At 43.3% G+C, this 25,610-nt stretch overlaps 1 protein-coding gene across 2 annotated transcripts in view; it reads right to left on the bottom strand.

Moving 5' to 3' along the window:
* LOC144683961 (androgen receptor-like) overlaps window positions 1-25,610 on the bottom strand; it is a 314,903-nt gene that overhangs the window by 245,235 nt on the left and 44,058 nt on the right. The window lies entirely within an intron of this gene.

Genomic DNA, 25,610 nt, shown 5'->3' with positions numbered 1-25,610 from the left:
GTCCCTGGGATGGGAGGGTTGCCCTATAATGAGGGGCTGAGTAAATCGGGCCTATATTCTCTGAACTTTAGAAGAATTAGAGGTGATCTCATTGAACCATACAATATTTTGAAGGGTCTTGAAAGGGTAGATACAGAGGGATTGCACTGGCTGGGGAATCTAGAACATCAGGGCACAGTCTCAGGATAAGGGGTCAATCATTGAGGACTGAGATGAGGAGAAATCTTCACTCAAAGGGTTGTGAACCATTGGAATTCTCTACCCCAGAGGGTGCTCCATTATTGACTATATTTAAGGTTAGGATGGGCAATTTTTTGGTCTTTCAGGGAATGAGAGGGGTTTTGGGGAGTAAGTAGGAAAGTGGAGTTGAAGCCCAAGATCAGCTATGATCGTTCTGAACGGCAGAGCAGATTCAATAGGCACACATTCTATTCCTACTCCTATCTCTTCTGTTCTTAATCAAAGGATAAGGGGAATTTAGGAGACGAAGAGAAGTATTTTCACCCAGAGGGTTATGAATCTGTGGAAGTCTCTATTACTGAGAGTTGTGAATGCACAACTGTTGAGTACATTCAAGACCAAGATTGACAAGTTTTTGAACACTAAGGGAATCAAGGGATATGGGGATGTAAGGTAAAAGATCAGCTACGATCTTATTGAATGGTGGAACAGGCTTGTGGGGACTTACAGCCCACTGCTGCTCCTATTTCTTATGTTATTATGTTCTAATGTCAGAGTAATGGGGGGCTTTGACTAACCTAATATAAATTGGGAATACCCGAGTCACCTAGATTCTCAGCTTGTGAATATCACTACTTTCTGATCCAGGGATCTAATCTGAGCATTAGGGATGTAACAGATAGTAACTTGTATCTTACCTTGGTGATTGATTCAGATACTGCATCAGAAATGGAAGTAATAATACACATGGATAATAACAACCATGATACCGATCATATTTGACATGATATGAGACAAACTAACAATAAAAACCAATACTCTGGCACTTAATTATAAGGATACAAATAGAATTTCAACATTTTATCTTCCTATTTCTAAAAAAAAACGGTGGTAGAAATTCTGCAGCATTTGTAATGCATTAGTTATGTGTTTTTTGATGAAATTGTCCATATATTTAACTTGCAAACCAATTTATTTTAAATGGGAGTAAGTTTAAATCATTTAATTGTAGTCGCTCACAAGTAGTCGCTCAAGGCACAAGATGGAAATACCTGAAATGACCGATTCCATCAGTCAAAAAATGGGTCATTTCCAGGTTGGCAAACTGTAACTAGTAGAGTTCCAGGTATCAGTGCTGAGATCTCAACTATTTACAATCTAAATAATGAATGGGATAAAGGGATTGTACTGTAGCCAAATTTGCTGATGATACACTATGGGCAGAATTTTGCCCTTAATGGGCGGGTGGGCCCGACCGACTCGGCGGCGGGCGGGTGGGCAGCCGATCGCTGCCGTCGAAACGGGCCATGCCGCCATTTTAAGTGAGCGGGCCAATTAAGGCCCGCCCAGCGTGTCGCCTGACGGGAAGTGCTATGCGCTTCCTGTGCGGGCAGGGGGCGGGGGGGGGATTCCCCAACTGCCAGATTGTGCTCTTTCGTGAGAAAGACCGCACATCTCCCTGAGGCAAAATGCTGCCTCAGGGAGATCACTGAAACTCTAAAAATAGAAAAATTTAAAAATCATTAACATGTCCCCCTCACGTGAAAATGTCACACGAGATGGGACATGTTAGTGAAGAACACAAACACTTTATTAAAAGTTTTTAAACCTGATATCAAACCTCATCCACCACTGGATGAGGTTTGTAAAAAAAATTACTTACCCGCCTGCCCGTTGGGCCCGTGCGCCAGCCCGAAGTTCGCACGGGCCCCTCAAAATCCTGGTCGATTGGAGAGTTAATGGCCTTAACAAGGCCTTTAATTAATGGCGGGCGCGCGTCCCGCTTCATAGCGCACCCGCCAACCGAAATATCGCGATGACGCGCGCTGACCTCGGGACGCTTGCACTATGTCAGTGCGCAACATCTTAAGCGCTGGCGTGCGGACTCCACCACCCCCACGCCAGCCAGAAGATTCTGCCCTATAGGTAGGAAAGCAAGTTGTGAGGATACAAGGATTCTGCAAGGAATATAGACAGGTTAAATTAGTGGGCAAAAATTGGGCACTTGGAATATAACGTGGGAAAATGTGAATTGTCCACTGGCAGGAAGAATACAAAAGCAAAATATTGAAACGGAGAGGCAGCACAATGCTGCAGTACAGAGGTATGTGGGTGTCCTTGTACATGAATCACAAAAAGTTAGCATGCAGGTGCAGCAAATAATTAGGAAGACAATTAGAATGTTGGCCTTTATTGCAAGGGAGATGGAGTATTAAAGGTGGGAAATCTTGCTCCAACTGTATACAACTTTACAGGGCATTGGTGACACCACACCTGGAGTACTGTGTACAGTTTTGGCCTCCTACTTAAGGAAAGGTACACTTGCACTGAAAGCAGTTCTGAGAAGATTCACTAGGTTGATTCCTGGGATGAAGTGGTTATCTTTTGAGGAAAGGTTTAACAAGTTGGTTTATACTCATTGGAGAAGAATGAGATGTGATCTTATTAAAACAAATAAAATTCTGAGGGGGCTTGATAGGATAGATGCTGAGAGGATGTTTCCTCAGGTGGGGGAATTGAGAATTAGGCAGCAGAGTTTTAAAATAAAAGGTTTGCCATTTAAGATGGAGATATGGAGGAATTTCTTCTTTGAGCGTTATTAGTCTTTAGAAATCTCTTTCAGAAAGAGTGTGGAGGCTGGGTCATTGAATATATCCAAGGTTAAGTTAGACATATTTTTGATTGACAAAAGTCAAGGGTTACAGGGGCAGGCAGGAAAGTGAACTTAAGACCACAGTCAGATCAACCATGATCTTATTCAATGGTGAAGCAAGCTCAATGGGCTGACTGGCCTAGTCTTGCTCTTATTCCTTATGATCTTATTTGACTCATAATAAAAGAATGGCTGACAACAGGTCAGCATAAAAACAGCTATTTGGGTTACTTAAAAAGAGCATTTGTAGTCATGTTATTTTGGTTTTGGCAGAAGGATAGGGTTTGAATTACTTAATTGTTATTTGTGCTGCATAGCAGGAAAATCCCATCTGGTGGTTTCATCACCACAAGTCCCTAATGGCTGTTCTTGGAACATAATCCAGAGTGCCTACCCTTGCTGCAGTTCATTTTTGCAACAGTGAGCTATAATTTTAGCTGCATGCAGTTTAACAACATTTGCAGAAAACACAAGTATGCCCTCCTAACCTTGAAGCACAAAGTGCTTAGAGGTATCATGCTTGGTTACAAGTATTCTGCTTTATGAAATGTTAAAGTAACTTATGATTTGTATTTGAATTTATTGCAAATATAGAGAATGAAAATAAAGAACTTGCATGTATATAGCACCATTCATGTTGTCAGTACCGAAGCAACTCAGAATCAACAGATTACTTTTGAGATGTAATTACTGTTGTTATTTAAGCTAATGCAGCAAACAAAATTGCACATGAATAGCAAATGAGATAAATAACCAGTAATCATTTTTTGATGATGATTTTTGAGGGATAGATGCTGGCCGGGACGCTAGTAGAATTCCACTGTTGCTTCTTTTATCTCCATCTGAGTAGATAGGTTCAACATCTCTTTCAAAAGGCAACACTTTCAAATATGCATCATCCTCAGTGCAGCACTAAAGCATCAGCCTAGATTATGTGCTGAATCCATGGAGGGACTTGAAGCCATCAGCTTCTAATTCAGAAATAAGAATGCTAACACTGAGTCAAGCAGACATTTATTAAATTCACTAATAGCAACTGGAGACTTTATAAGGAAATAATATAACATGTTCACACAATTTCAAGACACTCATAGTGATATAGTGAAAGTCATCATATTATACAAAGACAAAGGCCACACAGGAGAGTACAACTACAGGGGCATCTCACCCCTTAGCCTCACTGGGAAGACCTTTACTAAGGTCAAGCTTAAGAGATTCCATCTACTTGCTGACCAAGTATATTCAGAAGCATTGTGGTTTCAATAGATTTCTGGTGACTAATGACATTAAAGAATATGGAGATAGTGCAGAAAAGTGGCATTGAGGTAGACAATCAGCTATGATCTAACTGAATGGCAGAGCAGGCTGGATGGGCTGAATGGCCTACTCCTGTTCCTATGTTTCGGTGTTGGCAGATTTATACTGCACATGGGGCCTGAACTCCTGTGGAGTGGCAAACAGAGTCAGAATGCCATTCTGCTCCTGGTTTCTTACCTGGAAATCCAGGTCCTCCTTTCTCACCTGATCTTCTGACGGGTTTGTTCCTGTTGGGGGTTGGGGGGGGGGGGGGGGTCGGGGGGTCAGTGCTATAGTTACTGAGGAGTTAGAAGCGGTTTTAATTCTTCTAACTTATCCCTTGTAACCAATCTGGTAAGATAGTCGGAACCATCCAAAGTTTGCAATTTAAATTGTACTTTCGGGTGGTTCCAATTGCAGGGCAATTGTCCAATGGAAGTTGAACTTCCTGGGCGCCAACTGTGCTATCCTTACCTTTGGGAAGGGGGGGGGGTGTTACCCCAAAGATGCGCAGGGGTAGCCCCGTTACAATGCCCAGAAGCTCGGAAGTTACGGGTCACGATCTCATGCAGCTGAAGCATGGAGAACAAGTGTAGGGAACAGGGTATATCTCTTTACCTAACTTTCTGTAGAGCTTTTACATTTACCTTTCAAAAGGTTCCTGAATCCAGACTATAGATCATGACTCCTCTGAGGGGCTGTGAACCATTTTCCTCAAGAAGCTGGTCTGACTTCAGGAAAATAGTGGGGTGGGGAAGTGAGATGCCTATCCCTGCAATGGGACTAGCCAGGTCGGGAGTGCAGCTCACCACACACACTTTTATCCCACGCTGGTGAAAATTGCTGGCACAGGAAATGGAGACAGGAATCCTGGAATCGGGAATCCCAGGAAATGGCAACATTACCTATGTGCCAATGTACACCACTATGACGATCAACAACCACAACGGCTTGGGAATAGGTTCCAACACTGAAAAATACAGCCCACAACGACACCTGGTAATCATATAGTTGTCGCAGAACCTGCCTCTCACAGATTGGTCTCTTTATTAAGCCTACTGTCTACAAAAACCAAAGCTGGAGAAAGCCATTTTGAATTCCACTGTCCAGGGTTATCCTGTTAAACTTGCTGGATCAGTTTAAAATCTAAAAATCTATTTTTTTGGACCATTGCCTTAAAGGGGGTGTAACTGGGAGCCAAGTTAATTAGGAGTTCTTATAGTAGTGATTTGTAGACCTATGTATGTGCTTGGAATCTTTTCTTGTGATAATAATTATTTTAATGTTTAGTTTTTAAAAAAAAATCTCAAGTTTTGATGGACTTATTACTACTGAATTTAGTGCACGCATCTCAAAATAAATACAAATTACAAAACCGTTGTGACAGCGCGATCAAGCTTCTCTCGTGGATTTGATCCGCCTGGCACACATCATTTGCCACGTCATAACACACTATACTCAAAATCTTCCCTTTTTCCTTCAAGCGTTTATCTTTTATAGTTCTTTGCTCCTTAACTTACTGAATCTTTTATTTTTATGCCAGCTTACACCAGAATTTTCTTTCCTCACTAAATATTTTCATTTTTTTCTCAACTATTCTGGTGGATTCTTCTCTTCAGTCAGTTCACCTTGCTTTCCAGTTGGATCCCTTCAAATACTTGAACTGTCACTTACCATCTCTTCTTACTTTACTTTCCATGTTCTGTTCGTTTCAAGTGCCAGTGTTCTAATTTTTAATTGCTTTTGACCAACTCCACTTCATCTCCCTTACCCTTAGCATTGAATTGAGAGACAAGGCAATAATTCCCATTCCTTTAATGCTCAACGTATTTGAAAATTCTGCTTATAATTGTTTGGTCTCTATCTTGAGCTTTACAATTCTTTTGCTGCTTCGCTTAATTGAATTTTCTTTATATTCAGAGAGGAAATACAGACTTAATAGCAAAGTTCTAAAGAATGTGCAGGCACAGAGGGATCTGGGAGTTCATGTACATATATCTTTGAAGATAGCAGGACATATTGAGAAAGCAATTAGCAAACAAAGGATCTTTGTCTTTATAAAGAGAGGTCTTGGATGCAGAAGCAGGGAAGTTACGCTGAACCTTTATAAAGCTCTCGTCAGGCCACAGCTAGAGTTCAGGTCATCACATTTGAGGAAGGATGTGAGGGTCTTTGAGAGGATGTGGAGGAGATTTACCAGAACAGTTCTAGAGATGAGGGATTTTAGCTATAAGGTTAGGTTGGATAAGCTGGGGTTGTTCTTGGAGCAAAAGAGTTTGAGGGGAGATTTAACAGAGGTGTACATGATTATGACAGGCTTAGGTAAGGGAGACGAAGAAAGGTTGTTCCCATTCGCTGATGGTACGAAGACTAGGGAACACAGATTTAAAGTTTTGGGCAAAAGATACTGGGGGTGTAAGGCAAAACTTTTTTTTTAACACAGTGATGACTTGGAACTTACTCGCTAGGTGGTTGGTGGAAGCTGAGGTGATCATGATTTCAAAAAGAAACTGGGTTAGGACTTTAAGGAAATAAATTTAGAGGGCTACAGTGATATAGCATGGAATGGAATTGACCAGATTGCTCTACAGAGAGCCTGCATGGACTCAATAGGCCATATGGCCTCCTTCTGTACCATAATAGCTCTATGATTTGCACTATAAACTGGACTAAGGTACCTGATAGGTTCAACTCTGTGATGTTTATCTTAGGAAGCCACAGGTTTCCATTCCAATTGGTACAACATCAATTATCTTTTGATTACAGGTGTAGGACATGGTCCTTTTGCTCTGTTTAAATGCAAGGTGATGTATCTATTCACTATGAAAATAATAAAACATTCCAGTAACCTCTGCTTACAGGATAAGTTTGACAGATTACAGAGATTTGGGTACTTCAAGACTTTTAAACATTGATGTTGCCACAACCTGTGAGCACAAATAAAATTACTGCCAGCATTAGCTTTAATATGTTCAAGAACGTATTTGCTTTGTAGCTCCCAACAAACTCCCAGCTTGTGGCCAAATGGCGTGTCAGGTGTGGCATCTCACAGGCTTTCATAATATTTATCAGTATCAACTGTTGGTGAGTCTTTAGTGATCCAAAGCCAGGTTTATTCAGATAAATAAGATGAGCAACACTTGCCTTTCCTTTTTTTTCAGTTTAGTCCTGACTAACTTGGCAAATGCAACTTAATTGCTTTCCCCAACTGTAAACTGAGAACCCAAGGTGAATATAGCAAGCAACAGTGATAAATGTGTTAGATTTCAGTAGTACCCATCAGCTGGATTGAATGGGATGCTGTACTATGCAGTGTTTAAAGATGTTGGCAGCAGTTCGTGTAGACATTCCACACTTGGATATATTTGACATAGACAATATACTGTTATGTCCAACAGTACACCAAATAACCAACGCCACAGGTAGAATATGAGGAAGTACTTAGAAGGCTACAAAGATTTCAATATAAGCCTGATAGCATTTTATTTATGTTGCTTTCTCACCTTTTTATATACAGTAAAGAACTGCCTTTCGCGACTTCCTTGTTCGCGTTTTCACTTACCTGCGCTTTGCACTTTGTACACCACATTGCCCATCGCATGAGCAATGTTCATTTATCCGTGTTTGCAATGTCCTAATCTCTGGACTGATTCTTTGACCTTTTGAGCACAGCTTGAGTGTGGGATCAGTTCATTTACTATGAGAGAGTAGGAATAGACTGAATATCAGGTGGTATGTCTTTTCTCAGAGTAGTGAGGCTCTGGAATACAATACAGGCTAGTGGAGTAGGTGCTGACTCTCCGAATACTATCAGAGGGAACTGGACTAGTTCCTGCCAAGGACAGAAATCACATAAAACAAAATGTAAGTGTCTTTATGAATCTTTGTAATCCTTGGTTCATATGACCACTTTGGATGGTTTCAGTGACCTGAGTGGGAGGCTGGGGGGGTAGAATCAGAGAGGAATTTTCCAGGATATATTTTACCCCTCATTGGCCCCGGGTTTTTCTCTTTTTACATTGACCACGATTTTTAAATGGGTTGGGAAGAAAACAGCCAGTGCTGGAAATTGGGGGCAAAAAAAGCAAAAATATGGAGCATACACAGCATGTCTAACAGCTTCAGTGAAGGGAAACACAGATAATTGTGGATTACTGTAACTGCCCAAACCAATGCTGCCATCGCATGGCTGTGACCTATCGAATTGAGTCCCACACAAAAGCATATTCCTCCTTTGCGATTTCACCATTTGCGAGGTTTCACGGGAAAGTAACCCCTGTGAATGGCAGGACTTTACCCTATTTAGTTGGTGTACTCCATAATAGTGTTGTAGAACTTTTAATTAGATAGTTTAATTAGCTGTGCTCTGTGACCTCGTAAAGTAGTATAGAAAACTTTGTGCTATAAGACATCAAACATCCCATCTAGCCTGTCTTCCGGCTGTCCCAATGCTTGTACACAATTTAATTGTCTGAAAGATACAAGTCTAATTTTACCTTGGAAATCTAAGCTACTTGCTCCTACATCTGTTCTTGATAAGTTGTTCCAAAACTCAGACAGTTCTCAAAAAACTTCCCCATGTTCCATTAGAGTCTAGCTTTTCGGAGTTTATGCTTCCAATCCCTTGTTGTGCTGCCTCATACCAAACCAAACAGCCAGGACTGGTGCTCTATATCCTTGAGCCTTAAATTAATAACCTCAAACAGTCCTCCCTCAGGCTTCTCTGCAATAAGGAGAATCACTATTCATTGAGCCTAATCTCATATCTATAATCCCTTTATCATTTTTATTAGCTGTGCTCTGTAACTTTTCCAACTCAGCGTCATCATTCCTATAGTCAGGATTTCAGAATCACAGAAGTATGTCTCGACCAATATTCCGTATAACTGCACAATTACTTCCTTTACTCGGATCCAAGTTCTTCAAACTGCAAACACTTGCTACAGATGTGTTCACTCTGGGTCACGTTGGTGTCCAGCAGCTCCCATGCTGCAGCATTATGATATACTTGTATTCATTGTTCACGCTATGATCTCCTCTACATTGGGGAGACCAAAAGTAGAAAGGGTGACCACTTTGCAGAACCGTTCTGTTCAGTCCTCAAGCATGATCCTGAGCTTCCTGTTGCTTTTCATTTCAATTTTTCACTTTGCACTCATTCTGACCTTTCTGTCCTTGGCCTGCCTCAGTGTTGCAGTGAAACTCAAGGCAAGCTCCAATCTCTTTCAGGTATATCCTATTCCTCTTCTTATACAACATAATATTCCCTTCAATGAAATAGAAAATGCTGGAAATGTTCAGCAGGTCAATCAGCACGTCTGGAGAGAAACAGGGGTAATATTTCAGGTTGTGATGACACTTCATCGGAACTGAGGAAAGATAGAAATGTAAGAGGTTTTGAGAAAGTGGAAGGGGAGGAGGGTGTGGAAGAACAAAAGGGAGCGTGGAGGGCAGGAGGATTAAACAACAAAAGGATTCATGTTACAAAAGCCAAAGGGAGTGGTAGTTGGTATAGTAAAGAAACAAAAAGTGTTATCAGATGAGATGTGAATGGCTGCATAGCAGTCATCCGAATGCAATATAAAGAAAAAAGGAAAGAAACAAGAGAAAACCAAACCAGCAAAGACAAATGAAACAAATTGGAAGCAGAGGTTGTGATCTAAAAATGTTAAACTCGTTGATGACTCCAGTAGAGTGCCAAGTCAAAAGATGAGGTGTTGTTCCATGAGCTTGCATTGAATTTCACTGGAACACTGAGGCAGGCCAAAGACCAAAAGGTCAGAATGAGAGCAAAGTGAAAAGTTGAAATAACAAGCAGCAGGAAGCTCAAGGTCACGCCTGGGGACTGAACAGACCAGTTCCGCAAAGTGAACCCCGTCCCACCAGAACAGCTCCCTTCTACCCCAATACTGGTGCCAATGCCCCATGAACTGAAACCCATTCCTCTCTCCAGTGTAGAGGAGACCTTTTCGTGAACAATGAATACACTATACCATGCTGCTGCAGCATGTGGGAGCTGCTGGACCCCAACATGATCCAGAGCAAACACATCTGGAGTAAGTGTTTGCAGCTCAAGGAACTTCAAATCCGAGTTGAGGAGCTGGAACGAGCTGCAGATATTGCACCACATCAGGGAGAGGGAAAGTTACCTGGATACTTTGCTCCAGGAGGGGGTCACAACCCTCAGATTAGATAATTTAAATTTGGTCTGTGATCAGGTCCAGGAGGGTGTGACTGCAGGTAAGGCAGGTATGGGGACCCAGGGGGTAGCGTTCGAGGAGCTCTGGCCCATGCAATTGTCCAACAGGTATGAATTTCTTGCAAGCTGTGTGTTCGTGAGCGGGGACTGCAGGGAGGATGAGCGAACTGACCACGGTACCGTGGTACAACGAGCCATTCAAGTGGGGGGGAGGAAATAGGAATGTAGTAGTGGTAGGAGACAGTATAATTAGGGGGATAGATACTGTTCTCTGCAGCCGTGAGCGTGAGTCTTGAAGGCCGTCTTGCCTGCCCGGTGCCAGGGTTAATCTCCTCAGGGCTGGAGAGGAACTTGAGAGTGTGAGGGGAGGGATCCAGTTGTCGTTGTCCTCGTTGGTACCAACAACATTGATAGGACTGGAAAGGAAGTTCTGCTGAAAGAATTTGAACAGTTAGGAGCTAAATCAAACAGCAGAAACTCCAAGATGACAATCTCAAGATCACTACCTGAGCCACGGGCAAACTGGCACAAGGTGAATAAAGTCAAGGAGTTAAATGCGTGATTCAAAGATTGGTGTGGGAGGAATGGGTTTCAGTTCATGGGGCACTGGGGTAGAAGAGAGCTGTTGCAGTGTTGAGGAGGTAACAAGCAGGATAGATAAAGGGGAGCCAGGAGATGCAAAATATTTGGGTTTCCGAAAGGCTTTCGATGAGATGCCACACACAAGGCTACTCAATAAGAGAAGAGCCCATTGTGTTGGGGGGAGTATATCAGAATAGATAGAGGGTTGGCTAACTAATAGAAGATGTACAGTTGAGATAAGGGGGGCATTTTCAGGATGGCAACCTGTAACTAGTGGAGTGCCACGGGGATCAGTGCTGGGACCACAATTATTTATGATATATATTAATGACTTGGGTGATGGAAGTGAATGTACTATCGTCAAGTTTGCAAATTACACAAAAAATAGGTAGGAAGACAAGTATTAAGGATAACACAAAAGAGTCTGCAGAGGGATATAGACAGGTTAAGTGAGTGGGCAAAAACTTGGCAGATGAGTATCATGTGGGAAAATGTGAGGTTATGTACTTTGATAAGAAGAAGAGCAGAATTTTACTTAAATGGAGAAAGACTGCAGAAATGTCCGAAGGAATCGCCATCACCATCCCTGGGTATCTCCTGTCCCACTGGCAAGACAGGCCCAGCAGAAGTGGCTGCACAGTGGTATACAGTCGGGAGAGAGTTGCCCTAGGAGTCCTCAACATCGACTCAGGACCCATGAAATCTCATGGCATCAGGTCAAACATGGGCAAGGAAACTTCCTGCTGATTACCACGTACTGCCTTCCCTCAGTTGATGAATCAATGCTCCTCCATGTTGAACATCACTTGGAGGAACCACTGAGGGTGGCAAGGGCACAGAATGTACTCTGGGTGGCGGACTTCAATGTCCATCACCAAGAGTGGCTCGGTACGACCACTACTGGCCGAGCTGGCTAAGTCCTAAATGGCATAGCTGCTAGACTGGATCTACAGCAGGTAGCAAGGGAGCCCACAAGAGGTAAAAACATACTTGATCTGATCCTCACCAACCTGCCTGCTGCAGATGCATCTGTCCATGACAGTATCGGTAGGAGTGACCACCACACAGTCATTGTAGAGACAAAGTCCCGTCTTCACACTGAGGATACCTTCCATCGTGTTGTGTGGCACTACCACATTGCTAAATGGGATAGATTTCGAACAGATCTAGCAACTCAAGACTGAGCAATCATGACACGCTTTGGGCCATCAGCAGCAGCATAATTGTATACAAACACAATCTGTAACCTCATGACCCGGCATATTCCCCACTCTACCATTACCACCAAGACAGGGAATCAACTCTGGTTCAATGAAGAGTGCAGGAGGGTATGCCAGGAGCAGCACCAGACATACCTAAAAATGAGGTGTCAACTTGGTGAAGCTATAACACAAGACTACTTGAGTGCCAAACAGCATAAGCAGCAAGTGATAGGCAGGGTTAAGTGATCCCACAACCAACCGATCAGATCTAAGCTCTGCAGTCCTGCCACATCCAGTCGTGAATGGTGGTGGGCAATTAAACAGCTCACTGGAGGAGGAGGCTCCACAAATATCCCCATCCTCATTGATGGAGGAGCCCAGCACATCAATGCAAAAGATTAGGCTGAAGTATTTGCAACAATCTTCAGCCAGAAGTGCCGAATGGGTGATCCATCTCGGCCTCCTCTCGAGGTCCCCAGCATCACAGATGCTAGTCTTCAGCCAATTCGATTCACTCCACATGATCTCAAGAAACGGCTGAAGGCACTGAATACTGCAAAGGCTGTGGGCCCTGATAATATTACGCCAATAGTATTGAAGACTTGTGCTCCAGAACTTGCCACGCCTAGCCAAGCTAAGTTGTTCCAGTACAGCTACAGCACTAGCATCTACCAGGCTATGTGGAAAACTGCCCAGGTATGTCCTGTACACAAAAAACAGGACAAATCAAACCCAGCCAATTACCACCCCATCAGTCTACTCTCCATCATGAATAAAATAATGGAAGGGGTCATCAACGGTGCTTTCAAGCCGCACTTGCTTAGCAATAACCTGCTCACAGACGCCCAGTTTGGGTTCTGCCACGGCCACAGGTCCTGATCTCATTACAGCCCTGGTACAAACATGGGCAAAAAAGCCGAACTCCCGAGGTGAGGTGACAGTGACTGCCCTTGACATCAATGCTGCATTTGACCGATGTGGCATCAAGGAGCCCTAGCAAAACTGGAATCAATGTAATCAGGGGGAAAACTCTCCACTGGTTGGAGTCATACCTAGCACAAAGGAAGATGGTTGTGGTTGTTGAAGGTTATTCATCTCAGCTCCAGGACATCACTGTAGGAGTTCCTCTGGGTAGTGTCCTCAGCCAACCATCCTCAACTGCTTCATCAATGACCTTCCTTCCATCACAAGGTCAGAAGTAAGGATGTTCACTGATGATTGAACGATACCCCGCACCATTTGCGATTCCTCAGATACTGAAGCAGTCCATGTCCAAATGCAGCAAGACCTGGACAATATCCAGGCTTGGGCTGACAAGTGGCAAGTAACATTCGTGCCTCAAGTGTCAGGCAATGACCATCTCCAACAAGAGAGAATACAACCATCGCCCCTTATGTTCAAGGGCATTACCATCACTGAATGCCCCACTATCAACATCCTGGGGGTTACCATTGACCAGAAACTAAGATGGACTAGCTATATAAATACTGTGGCTACAAGAGCAGGTCAGAGGCTAGGAATCCTGTGACCTCCTGACTCCCCATGGCCTGTCCACCGTCTACCAGGGACAAGTCAAGAGTGTGTTGGAATACTCTCCATTTGCCTGGATGAGTGCAGCTCTCACAACACTCAAGAAGCTCGGCACCATCCAGGACAAAGCAACCCACTTGATTGGCACCACATCCACAAACAATTAACTCCCTCCACCACCAGCGCACCATAGCAGCAGTGTGCACCATCTACAAAATGCATTGCAGGAATTCACCAAGGCTCCTTCAACAGCACCTCCCAAACCCAAGGCCATTACCATCTAGAAGGACAAGGGCAGCAGACAGATGGCAACACCGCCACCTGGGGAAGTTCCCCTCCAAATCACTCACCACCCTGACTTGGAAACATATCGCCGTTCCTTCACTGTCGCCGGGTCAAAATCCTGGAACTCTCTTCCTAACAGCACTGTGGATGTACCAACACCACATGGACTGCTGCGGTTCAAGAAGGCAGTGCACCACCACCTTCTCAAGGGCAATTCGTGATGGGTAATAAATGCTGGCCCAGCCAGTGACACCCACATCCTATGAATGAGTTTAAAAAAAAGAAAGCTGCAGCACAGAGGGATTTGGGGGTCCTCGTGCATGAATCACAAAAAGCTAGCATACAAGTTCAGCAGGTAATATGGAAGGCAAATGGAATGTTGGCCTTTATTTCAAAGGGAATGGTGCACAAAAATAGGGAAGTCTTGCTAAAACTAGACAAGGCACTAGTTGGACCACACCTAGAATACTGTGAACAGTTTTGGTCCCCTTATCTAAGGAAAGATATACTGGCATGGGAGGCTGTCCAGAGAAGGTTCACTAGGTTGATCCTGGGGATGGAGGGATTTTCTTACGAGGGGAGGTTGAGTAGGTTGGGCCTATACTCATTGGAGTTTAGAAGAATGAGAGGTGACCTTATTGAAAAAGATAAAATTCTTAGGGGGCTTGGCAGGGTAGATGCTGAGATGTGGTTTCCCCTCGTGGGAGAGTCTTAGACCAGAGGGCATAATCTCAGAGTAAAGGGGTGCCCATTTAAAACAGAGATGAGGAGGAATTTCTTCTCTCAGAGGGTAGTCAATCTGTGGAATTCTTTACCGCCGAGGGCTGTAGAGGCTGGATCATTAAGTATAATCAAGGATGAGGTAGACATATTTTTAATCAGTAAGCGAATCACGGGTTATGGGGAAAAGGAAGGAAAGTGCACTTGAGGATTATCTGATCAGCCATGATCTCACTGAATGGCGGAGCAGACTCGATGGGCTGAATGGCCTACTTCTGCTCTTACATCTTATGGTCTTAACAGTAGTACAAGTAAAACGGTCTTTCACTTGGAAGAAATGTTTGGGGCCTTGGATGGTGAGAAGGGAAGAGGTAATAGGACAGATATTACACCTGTTGTGCTTACATGGAAAGGTGCCATAGGGGAGTGGGTGTTGGAAGTGACTTAGGAGTGGACCACAGAGGGAATGGTCTCTTCAGAGTGTTCAAAGGGGAGGTCAGGGGAAGATGCGTATGTTGGTGGCATCACGCTGAAGGTGGTGGAAATTGCAAAAAGGCTGATGGAGTGGAAGGTGAGGACAAGGGAGCCCTGTCATAACTCTGGAAGGGAGGGGAAGGGGTGACAGCAGAAGTACATGAAATAGATCAAACATGGTGGAAGGCCCTGCCAACCATGTTGGGGAAGAGAGGGGAAATCCTTGGCTGAGGAAAAAGGAAGACATATCTGAAGCGCTAGTTGCATCACCTGAACAAATGCGACGCAGGCAGAGAAACTGGGAGAAGGGAATAGAGTCCTTACAGGGAGTGGTGTGAGAGGAATGTAGTCAAAGTAATTATGGGAGTCCTTAGGCTTGTAGTGAACATTTTTTCATAGCCTATCCCCAGAAATGGAAGGTAGCGAAGAGTCAGAGATGGACCAGGTAAAGGTGAGAGAAGAGGGGAAATTGGAAACAAAGTCAATGAAATTTTCCAGTTCATGGCAAGAGCAAGAAGCTTTTTTTTGAAGCAGTGGGACATTGGTTTGATGCCTTGAGTGATCTATCTACTATGTCTGCCAGGTCTCTCTTTTATTAATCATCATCAGTAATTTTCCTCTTTTCCTGTAATCCTGCTAAATGTCCTGTATACATAATACTTGTACCTTATATTAAACTGAATCCAAAAATCTGAGGACGGATGTGAAGTATTCGTTCAACACTCTACCGATGTCTTCTGGCTCCACCCATAGATTGCCCCCTTGGTCCCTTATGGGCCCTACTCTTTCCCTGGTTATCCTCTTCCCATTGATATACTTATAGAATATCTTGGGATTTTCCCTACTTTTACCAGCCAACTTATTGCAGATATAAAAACATAAAATATCTAACTTAATTTTTTCACACTAATTGAGGAATAAAGAATAGATTGGGGGGGCGGGGGGTGGTGTGCTGGGCTAGGGGTGGTATGGGTGGGAGAAAGAGATAAAATAAAGCTTAGATCCTATGATGCAAAATCCTGGGAATTCAAAAGGCAGGTGCAATACCCATTTCCTAATGAGATTATCATGTGATCTGCTGTATTTTGCATGCTAGGGAATTTGCATCCATTCATACCTCAGGCTCAATAAGGCTTCAGCTTGTTGCACACATTTAAATGAACACAAGCAATGTTCTACAGGAATTGCTCCAAGTCGATTCCTTTTTCCCTTGTGTGCCCATCTGGACTAGATGTTTTTAAGATGGCACATATTTTCCTTTTTTGCAAGTTTAAAGCGCCCTTCTAATTTAGGGCAGAATTGTCCCAGATTTGCACAAAGTGCAGTAGCAAGCAGCAAAAACATCATTTTCACACCGTATTGTCCTACTCCCGCCTCATTAATTATGCAGCCACATGAAACATGCCATCACGCTGGCAGGTGGCCTCCAATTTGTCTGCCACGTCATTAGCTTGCTGCTTCCTCAGGCAGATGCCACATTTAAACTGCAGCCATGCGCAAATTTCTCAATGCTTGCAGCCCAGGACTGCTTCGGTGAAGACACAGCCCCAAAGGCCAAGAGGAGTACAGCCCCCCAAATCAGTGACACATCCCTGGGATACCTTCTGGATGCCATGTCGGCCCGCTGTGATGTCCTCTACTCCCGCTCTGGACGCAGGAGCCCATCAGTCTGACCACTGCAGTTTTGGAGGTGGTGGCAGAGGTGGGCAGTGCCAGTGCTGCACACAAGAGGTCGGCCATCCAGTGCAGAAAGTGGATGAATGATCTCATTCACGGTGCCAGGGTAAGACAGCCATCTTATCACTCTAAACTCACTTACTCACAAGGCCATCACACATTCACTGGCATCTCACTCCCTGCCAGCTGAAGGGACATCACCACTCACCCTCTCATACACACACTCACATCTCCATCTGGCCTCATCTCCTCTGGAGGCTGCTTCCTCAGCCCTCACCAACTTGAAGCCACTTGCACAGATCAACATATGCCCCCGCACACACCCTGGGAAACCCTCCTTTCCCAGTACAGCCCTTACCCTGTAGCCTCTTCTCTTGCTTGGGGAAGTGGTCTCAGGCAAGCCATAGCCCTGCAGCCATTGAAAAGCCACTTCCACCTCATGGCTGGTTTGGTAGGTCGACGCCTGCCTATGAGCCTCGCTAAACGTGATGTGGGGCTGCCTGCAAAGCCGACACTGATGACTGCAAGTGCTGCCCGAAGCAAGGTAGGCAAACAAGCCTTGGAGTCCCGAGTGAAGTGCAAGTCACTTATGTACAGTTATGAAACACGTCCATATGCAATCATGCCGCATGTCTAGATGATCCAGAATGTGGGGATGATTCCGATGAGCAGGGCTTATAACTAGATGCTAAAGTATTGAAATGAGATTCCCGGTGTGTGAGGGAAGGAAACGCGGCCCACCATTTACAGGCAGAGTGAACGATTGCAAGCTGGTTTCAAGAAGGCGTGAAATCAATTTTTGGCCTTCTCGTCATATTGTTCTCCCCTCTGCCTGCCATGATGCCCAACGCCAATGGGGCCAGAAAATTCCAGCCATGGAGTTATTTCTTTGGCCCTTTTCAACATTTCGGCAGTGTTCTATTTTGCACTTCTACCACCAAGTCCTACCACAACTGTACACCGTATGGAACCTGCACTCTTGTAGGGAGATTGCCCTAGAGTGTCAAAACAAAACAATCCTCTTTGCACCAACCTCATGCAATAACGCATCCACTTCACCAGCCAATGAATGGAGACCAGGCACTCCACTGCTCTGCCATGTGCTCATTTTGTGCTTCTCCACTGGGTTTTCCTTCCCATGCTTTAGATTTGCCATTTCTTTTCTCTCATAGAGTTTTTGGAAAGGCTGCCAAAAAAAACCCTCTTTTTGAGATTTCTGAAAGCTAGAAGAATTTTTTTTTCTCCCCTTGTATGGCCTGTTACCATTGATCGAACCTCTCTCCCATCAGCGCACTCCCAGTACCTGTGCTAGCATGCATATGGTGTGTGTACTAATTATTCCAATGGCTTGATTTCACGAATATAGGTGAGGGCAGGTTACTGTAGTATCAGTGTGTTATGCAGCAGCTGGCCTCAAGGCTATTCTGACAGCACCATCCATATAAAATTGTCCCATACTGTTCCATTTCTTTGGACCTCAATCCAGTTTTCTTGTCATTGTCAACAAGTAACATATGCAGGGATATCAAATGCCCCTCTGCTAAAATTTCCATAATTTATGAGTCATAGTTTCACATGAACATCAAGCATCTACACAGACCCAATGAGCCAAGTGACCACCTTCTGTACTTTAACTTTTGATTCAATTGTAGATCCCTTTCAGAAATGAAAATAGGATTAAAAAGTAAATTCTGCACACACTTGCCATTATCATTGCAATTGACAGCTGCATTCCACCTGGATTTGGGGAGGCAGAAGAAATTCAACATGTGCACCTATGAATTCGTTGTTAGGGCTGTAATTGTGGCAGATACATTATTGGCTTGGCCAACCTTTAGTCGTCCAAGATGCCTACCCTACTTTAATCAGCACAAGGCTCCCTAAATAAGCAAATGGGTGTCATATGCCAACTTTAGGAGGCCAAATGCAAAATCAAGTTATAAATGGGTTCATCTAAGATATTTCCAAAAAACTCCTCATACCCACTGCCAGTCCACTCACAGCCCTCATTGAGATTATTCATCCCCATTCGACTTGCCAGCTGGCTCCACATGAGCAGCAGCCATTCTCCCGCCCTCTCTGACCAGTGAACTGCATCAGAGCAAACACCCGTTTGCTGCCCTGCTGCTGGCCAATGGTAGTTAAATGAGGCCTGAAGCTGAATTTGGCACGGGGCTCAGGCTAGCAGACCACACAATTGCTCCACTCACTTTGTGCCCAGTTTGGGAATATTTCTTCCCCCACAGTCTGCATGGGAGGCACATTAGAGTATCAATTAGACTTCATGGGGAACAGATTGATGGCAAAGTATTCTATAATCATTTAATATTGCATCAGAGAGTGATTCTGTGGTCTATGAAGGAGAAAGAAAAACAACATTCAAATGTATAGCTGGTGATGCATTCCCATTGAAAGGTTTAGATTGTTGAATTTTGATTCTAAGGCCATAAATCCAGTGAGAGATCTCAGTTTAGTTTTGGAACATTCAGACCTTAAGACGTAGGAGCAGAAGTAGGCCATTCAGCCCATCGAGTCTGCTCTGCCATTCAATGAGATCATGGCTGATTTAATCATCCTCAGCTCCACTTTCTTGCCTTTTCCCCATAACCATTGATTCCCTTACTGATTAAAAATCTGTCTATCTCAGCATTGAACATACTTAACGACCCTGTCTCTACACTCCTCTGCAGTAAAGAATTCCACAGATTGACTACCCTCTGAGAGAAGAAATTTCTCCTCATCTCTGTTTTAAATGAGTACCCCCTTATTCTGAGATTATGCCCTCTGGTCTAAGACTCTCCCACAAGGGGAAACCACCTCTCAGCATCTACCCTGTCAAGCCCCCTAAGAATCTTATGTTTCAATAAGGTCACATCTCATTCTTCTAAATTCCAATGAGTACAGGCCCAACCTACTCAACCTACCATCGTAAGAAAATCCCTCCATCCCTGGGATCAACCTAATGAACCTTCTATGGACTGCCTCCAATGCCAGTATATCTTTCCTGAGATAAGGGGACCAAAATTGTTCACAGTATTCTAGGTGTGGTCCAACTATATAGTTTTAGCAAGACTTCCCTATTTTCATACACCATTCCCTTTGAAATGAAGGCCAACGTTCCATTTGCCTTCCCTATTACCTGCTGAACTTGTATGCTAGCTTTTTGTGATACATGTACGAGGACCCCCAAATCCCTCTGTGCTGCAGCTTTCTTCAGTCTTTCCCCATTTAGTAATATTCAGCTCCTCTATTATCCTTGCCAAAGTGCATAACCTCACATTTTCCCACATTATATTCCACCTGCCACATTTATGCCCACTCACTTAACCTGTCTATATCCCTCTGTAGACTCTGTCATCCTCACCATTTGCTTTCCCACCTATTTTTGTGTCATCCACAAACTCAGCAATAGTACATTCACTTCCCTCATTGTGGCCCCCGTCCCCCATACTGACCCCTGTGGCACTCCACTAGTTACAGGTTGCCATCCTGAAAATGCGCCCCTTATCCCAACTTTGTCTTCTATTAGTTAGCCAGTCTGCTATCCATGCTAATATATTACCCCTAACACTATGGGCTCTTATCTTATTAAGTAGCCTTATGTGTGGTACCTTATCGAATGCCTTTTGGAAATCCAAATATATATACATCTACTGGTTCCCCTTTATCTATCATGCTCGTTACCTCCTCAAAGAATTCTAATAAATTTGTCAGGCATGATTTCCCTTTCATGAAGCCACGCTGACTCTGCTTGATTATATTATGCATTTCTAAATGCTCTGCTATTACATACTTTATAATAGACTCTAACATTTTCCCAATGATGGGTGTTAAACTAACTGGCCTATAGTTACCTGTTTTTTGTCTCCCTCTGTTTTTGAAGACGGGTGTTACATTGGCAGTTTTCCAATTTTCTGGGGCTTTTCCAGAATCTAAGGATTCTTGGAAGATTACTACCAATGCATCCACTATCTCTGCAGCTACTCCTTTAATATCCTCGGATGCAACCCATCATGTCCAGGTGACTTATTGGCCTTTAGACCCATTAGTTTCCCTAGTTCTTTTTCTGTAGCAATAGTTATTGTATTCATCCCACCCCCAGCCCTTTTGCCCATGATTATTTGGTATTTTTGGTATGCTATTAGTGTCTTCTATTGTGAGGACTGATGCAAAGTATTTATTCAACTCCTTTGCCATTTTCTGGTTCCCCATTATTATTTCCCCAGCCTCATTCTCTAAGGGGCCTATATTGACTTTGGCCTCTTTCTTCCTTTTTATATATCTAAAGAAGCTCTTACTGTCCGTTTTTATATTACTTGCTAGTTTACCCTCAAAGTTTATTTTCTCCCTTTTTTTTCTGGTCATCTTTTGTTGGTTTTTAAACTTTCCTAATCCTCTGGATAACCACTAATCTTTGCCACATTGTATGTTTTTTTCTTTCTCTTTGATATTATTCTTAACTTGCTTGGTTAGCCATCATGGTTGGTTTATCCCTTTCCTACAATCCTCCTTCCTCACTGGGATATATCTTTGCTGCCAGTCATGAGCTATTTTCTTAAACGTCTGCCATTATTCATAAACCATCTTTTCTGCTAAACTCCTTTCCCGGTACACTCCAGCCAACTCTGCCCTCATTCCTTTGTAATTACCCTTATTTAAGTTTAGGACAGTTGTTTCCGAACTAAGTTTCTCACTTTCAAGCTGAATGCTAAACTCCGCAATGTTATGGTCACTGTTTCCTAGGGGATCTTTTACTTTGAGATCATTCATTAAACCTGCCTCATTACACATTAGATCCAAAATAGCCTGATCCCTGGTTGGATCCACAAACTATTGTTCTGGGAAACAGACCCAAATGCACTCTGTGAATTCTTGCTCATGGCTACCTCTGCAAATTTGACTTTCCCAATCTAAATGAAGATTAAATTCGCCCATGATTCCATGATTAATATATTGCCTTTTTTACATGCCCTCATTATCTCCTGATGTATTCTTTGTCCTACAGTATACCTACTGTTAGGGGGCCTATAGACTACTTCCACCAGTGCCTTCTTCCCCTTGTTATTTCTTACCTCCTCCCATATGGATTCCACATCTTCCGATCCAAGGTCATTTCTTGCTATCGTACTTATTCCATCTCGTACTAACAAAGCTACCCCACCACCCTTTCCTTCCTGCCTGTCCTTTTGAAAAGTCACATATCCCTGAATATTTAGTTCCCAGCTTTGATCTCCTTGCAACCATGTCTCCGTAATGGCTATAAGATCATACCCATTAACCTCTATTTGAACCGTTAATTCACTTATTTTGTTCTGAATATTAAGTGCATTTAAGTAAAGAGCTATTAATTTTGCATTTTTACCACCTTTTTCCCCCTTTGACGCTATATGTTGCTTTTTTTTAAATGTTTGTACACTCTGTCTCTTCCCGTCACACTCTGGGTCATTGCCTAAGTAGCTGCCCTGCAATGCTGCCTTATCCTGTTGCTTTGTAAGCCTACTTACCCCTCTCCAGAACCCTCCCCCCCTCTATTTAGTTTAAAGCCCTCTCTACAGCCCTAGTTATCCAATTCGCCAGGACACTGGTCCCAGCATGATTCAAGTGAAGCCCATCCCACCACAACAGCTCCCTTCTACCCCAGTACTGATGCCAGTGCCCCATGAAATTAAACACATTCCTCCCACATCAATCTTTGAGCCACGCATTTAACTCCTTGACTTAATTCACCCTATGCCAGTTTACCCGTGGCTCAGGTAATCCTGAGATAATTACTTTGGAGGTTCTGATTTTTAATTTAGCTCCTAACTATTCAAATTCTTTCAGCAGAGCCTCCTTTCTAGTCCTTTCAACGTCGTTGATACCAACATGGACAATGACAACTGGATCCCTCCCCTCACACTCCAAGTTCCTCTCCAGCCCTGAGGAGATGTCCTTAACCCTGGCATCGGGCAGGCAACACAGCCTTCGGGACTCACGCTCACAGCTGCAGAGAACAGTATCTATCCCCCTAATTATATTGTCCCCTACCACTACTACATTCCTATTTCCTCCCCCTACTTGAATGGCTCGCTGTACCATGGTGCCATGGTCAGTTCGCTCTCCCTCCCTGCAGTCCCCACTCTCGTCCACCCAGCTTGCAAAAACCTCATAACTGTTGGACAATTGCAGGGGCTGAGGCTCCTTGAACGCTACCCTCGGTCCCCATACCTGCCTCACCTGTAGTCACACCCTCCTGTCCCTGATCACAGACCAAATTCGAATTATCTAACCTTTGGGGTGTGACCGCCTCCTGGAGCAAGTGTCCAGGTGACTTTTCCCTCCCTGATGTGGCACAATGTCTGCAGCTCAGGCTCCAGCTCCTTAACTCGGATCCGAAGTTCATCGAGCTGCAAACACTTACTATAGATGTGTTCACTCTGGATCACCTTGGTGTCCGACAGCTCCCACATGCTGCGGCAGCAACACATCACCTGTCCTGCCATCACTATCTTACTTTATTTAATTTATTAATTAATTACTCTAGTATCCCTGCTCTTTACACTTTATTGAAATTAATTATTTTCACCAGTATCAATCTTATACTTAACAAGCTATTTTTACGAAAGAGAAATTAAAGACTAGAGATCTAAACACTAACTATAGACCTTAATTTTAATCTAAAGACTAGAAATACTCATCAATCCAACTCACCAAACAGCTGCTCTCCACGCTCTTTTTAAATGAAATCTCCCCATTTTTTGTTTTAAATAAAGTCCTCATGCTCACCCCACTCTGTTTTAAATTTGTTTGCAGAGCTTCGTGAAAGGAAAGATATGGGTTCATTAACCAGAAAAAAATTTCTTCGATTTTTCCACTAGCTCCATTTCAACCTACTGGCACATCATTTGAGTGTGCATCACCGCATCTCCTGCTCTCAGTTCTGATGAATGGTCATCGACCTGAAAAGTTAACTCAGTTTCTCTCCCCAAATACTGCCTGACCTGCTGAGTATTTCCAACATTTTCTGTTTTTATATCAAATTTCCAGCATCTGCAGTGTTTTGCTTTTGTATGAGATAGGTATTATAATATTTAAATGAGCACCCTACCTTGACTTGAATGTTTTTTTACAATTTTCACACTGATCCAAACCCACCCTTTTTGTCAGTTAGGAGTAATTTTACAGGAAAGACTCACAAGGCATACACAATCGACAATTGCATGCACTTATACAGAGATAAGGTATATGAGAGATATGTTTTACAGGGAGATCAGTGAGGTCAATTATAAAAAAAAGTGAATGATTTTTTTCCTGTTGCTAAGAACTGTTAGGTTCCGATAGCAAATTGTCAGTCTTCACCATGTTGTTAGGTGAAAAAAAATCAAAATAGTTGACATAGTGCCAACCCAGTAGGAAAAAAGACAAGATTAAACAATAATCTCATCCTTCGTGCTCTTGCAGCACCATCATGAACTTTAATGGAACAGATCATGGCAATAAAATTGCTTTGTTGCTGAATCTAACTCATGTTCTAAGTATGCTTTATGGATCCGATGTATTTGCAAACTGTAATGCATCAAAGTCACATTCTAAATTGAGCAGAGGAGTTCATGATCAGGTTACCATTTTTAATCACCATCGGAGTCAATGGCTTTAGGACCATTAGCTAATGCAGGACCTTCTGAATTCCCCATACTTTTAATGGGACAACAACAAAAAGTACTACAACCATGTTCCTTTCGGAGCTACAGCTGCCAGCCTTTACAGCCTCAAGCTCATTAAATGCATAGTTAGCAACTTAACAAATGACTCGGCAGAATTGTTGCAAGTATTCTACGATTGGCTCGGCAGTGAGTAATACTATTGATTTCACTGAAAGATCAGAGTACCTTTAGGGATTCCTGAAAATACACGAATAAAGGAAAAAATGTACTTTTCCTCAATACTATGCTTTCCATAGAACCATAGAAAAGTTACAGCACAGAAGGAGGCCATTCGGCCCATCTTGTCCATGCCAGCCCGAGGATACCCAGGTGCCCTTTCTAATCCCACCTTACTGCACCCGGCCCATAGCCCTGCAGCTTACAGCACTTTAGGTGAAGATCCAGGTAATTTTTAAAAGAGTTTAAAGTTTCTGCCTCTACCACCCACTTGGGCAGCGAATTCCAGATACCCACTACCCTCTGCGTAAAAAAAGTTCTTCCTCATGTCCCCCCTACACCTCTGCCACTTACCTTGAATCTATGTCCCCTGGTTCTGGAATTCTCCATCAAGGGAAACAATTTTATCCTGTCCACTCTATCTATTCCCCTCATAATTTTGTACACCTCAATCAAGTCACTTCTCAGTCTTCTTTGTTTGAAGGAAAATAACCCCAACCTATCCAATCTCTCCTCGTAGCTACACTTTTCTAACCCTGGCAATTCTTGTAAACCTCCTCTGCACTCTCTCCAGAGCTATTACGTCCTTCCTGTAATGTAACCAGAACTGCACACAATACTCCAGCTGTGGCCTCACCAGTGTTTTATACAATTCCAACATTAGATACTTACTTTTATATTCTATACCTCTGCCAATGAAGGAGAGCATTCCATATGTCTTCTTTACAACCTTGTCTACTTGAACTGTTGCCTTCAGGGATCTGTGTACTTGTGCGCCAAGATTTCTCACAACATCTAACCCTCTTAGTATATTCCTATTTATTGTGCAATCCCTGTAACTGTTTGACCTCCCTAAATGTATGACCTCACACTTCTCTATGTTAAAATCCATCTGCCACTTTACCGCTCACTCAACCAACCCACCTATATCGTTTGAGATTATGGCTCTGAGT

The sequence above is a fragment of the Cetorhinus maximus genome, chromosome 8 (genome assembly GCF_964194155.1).
Source record: "Cetorhinus maximus chromosome 8, sCetMax3.hap1.1, whole genome shotgun sequence".
Taxonomy (NCBI): domain Eukaryota; kingdom Metazoa; phylum Chordata; class Chondrichthyes; order Lamniformes; family Cetorhinidae; genus Cetorhinus; species Cetorhinus maximus.
The sequence above is the reverse complement of the archived record's forward strand: the minus strand, read 5'-3'. Positions and strand labels throughout refer to the sequence as shown.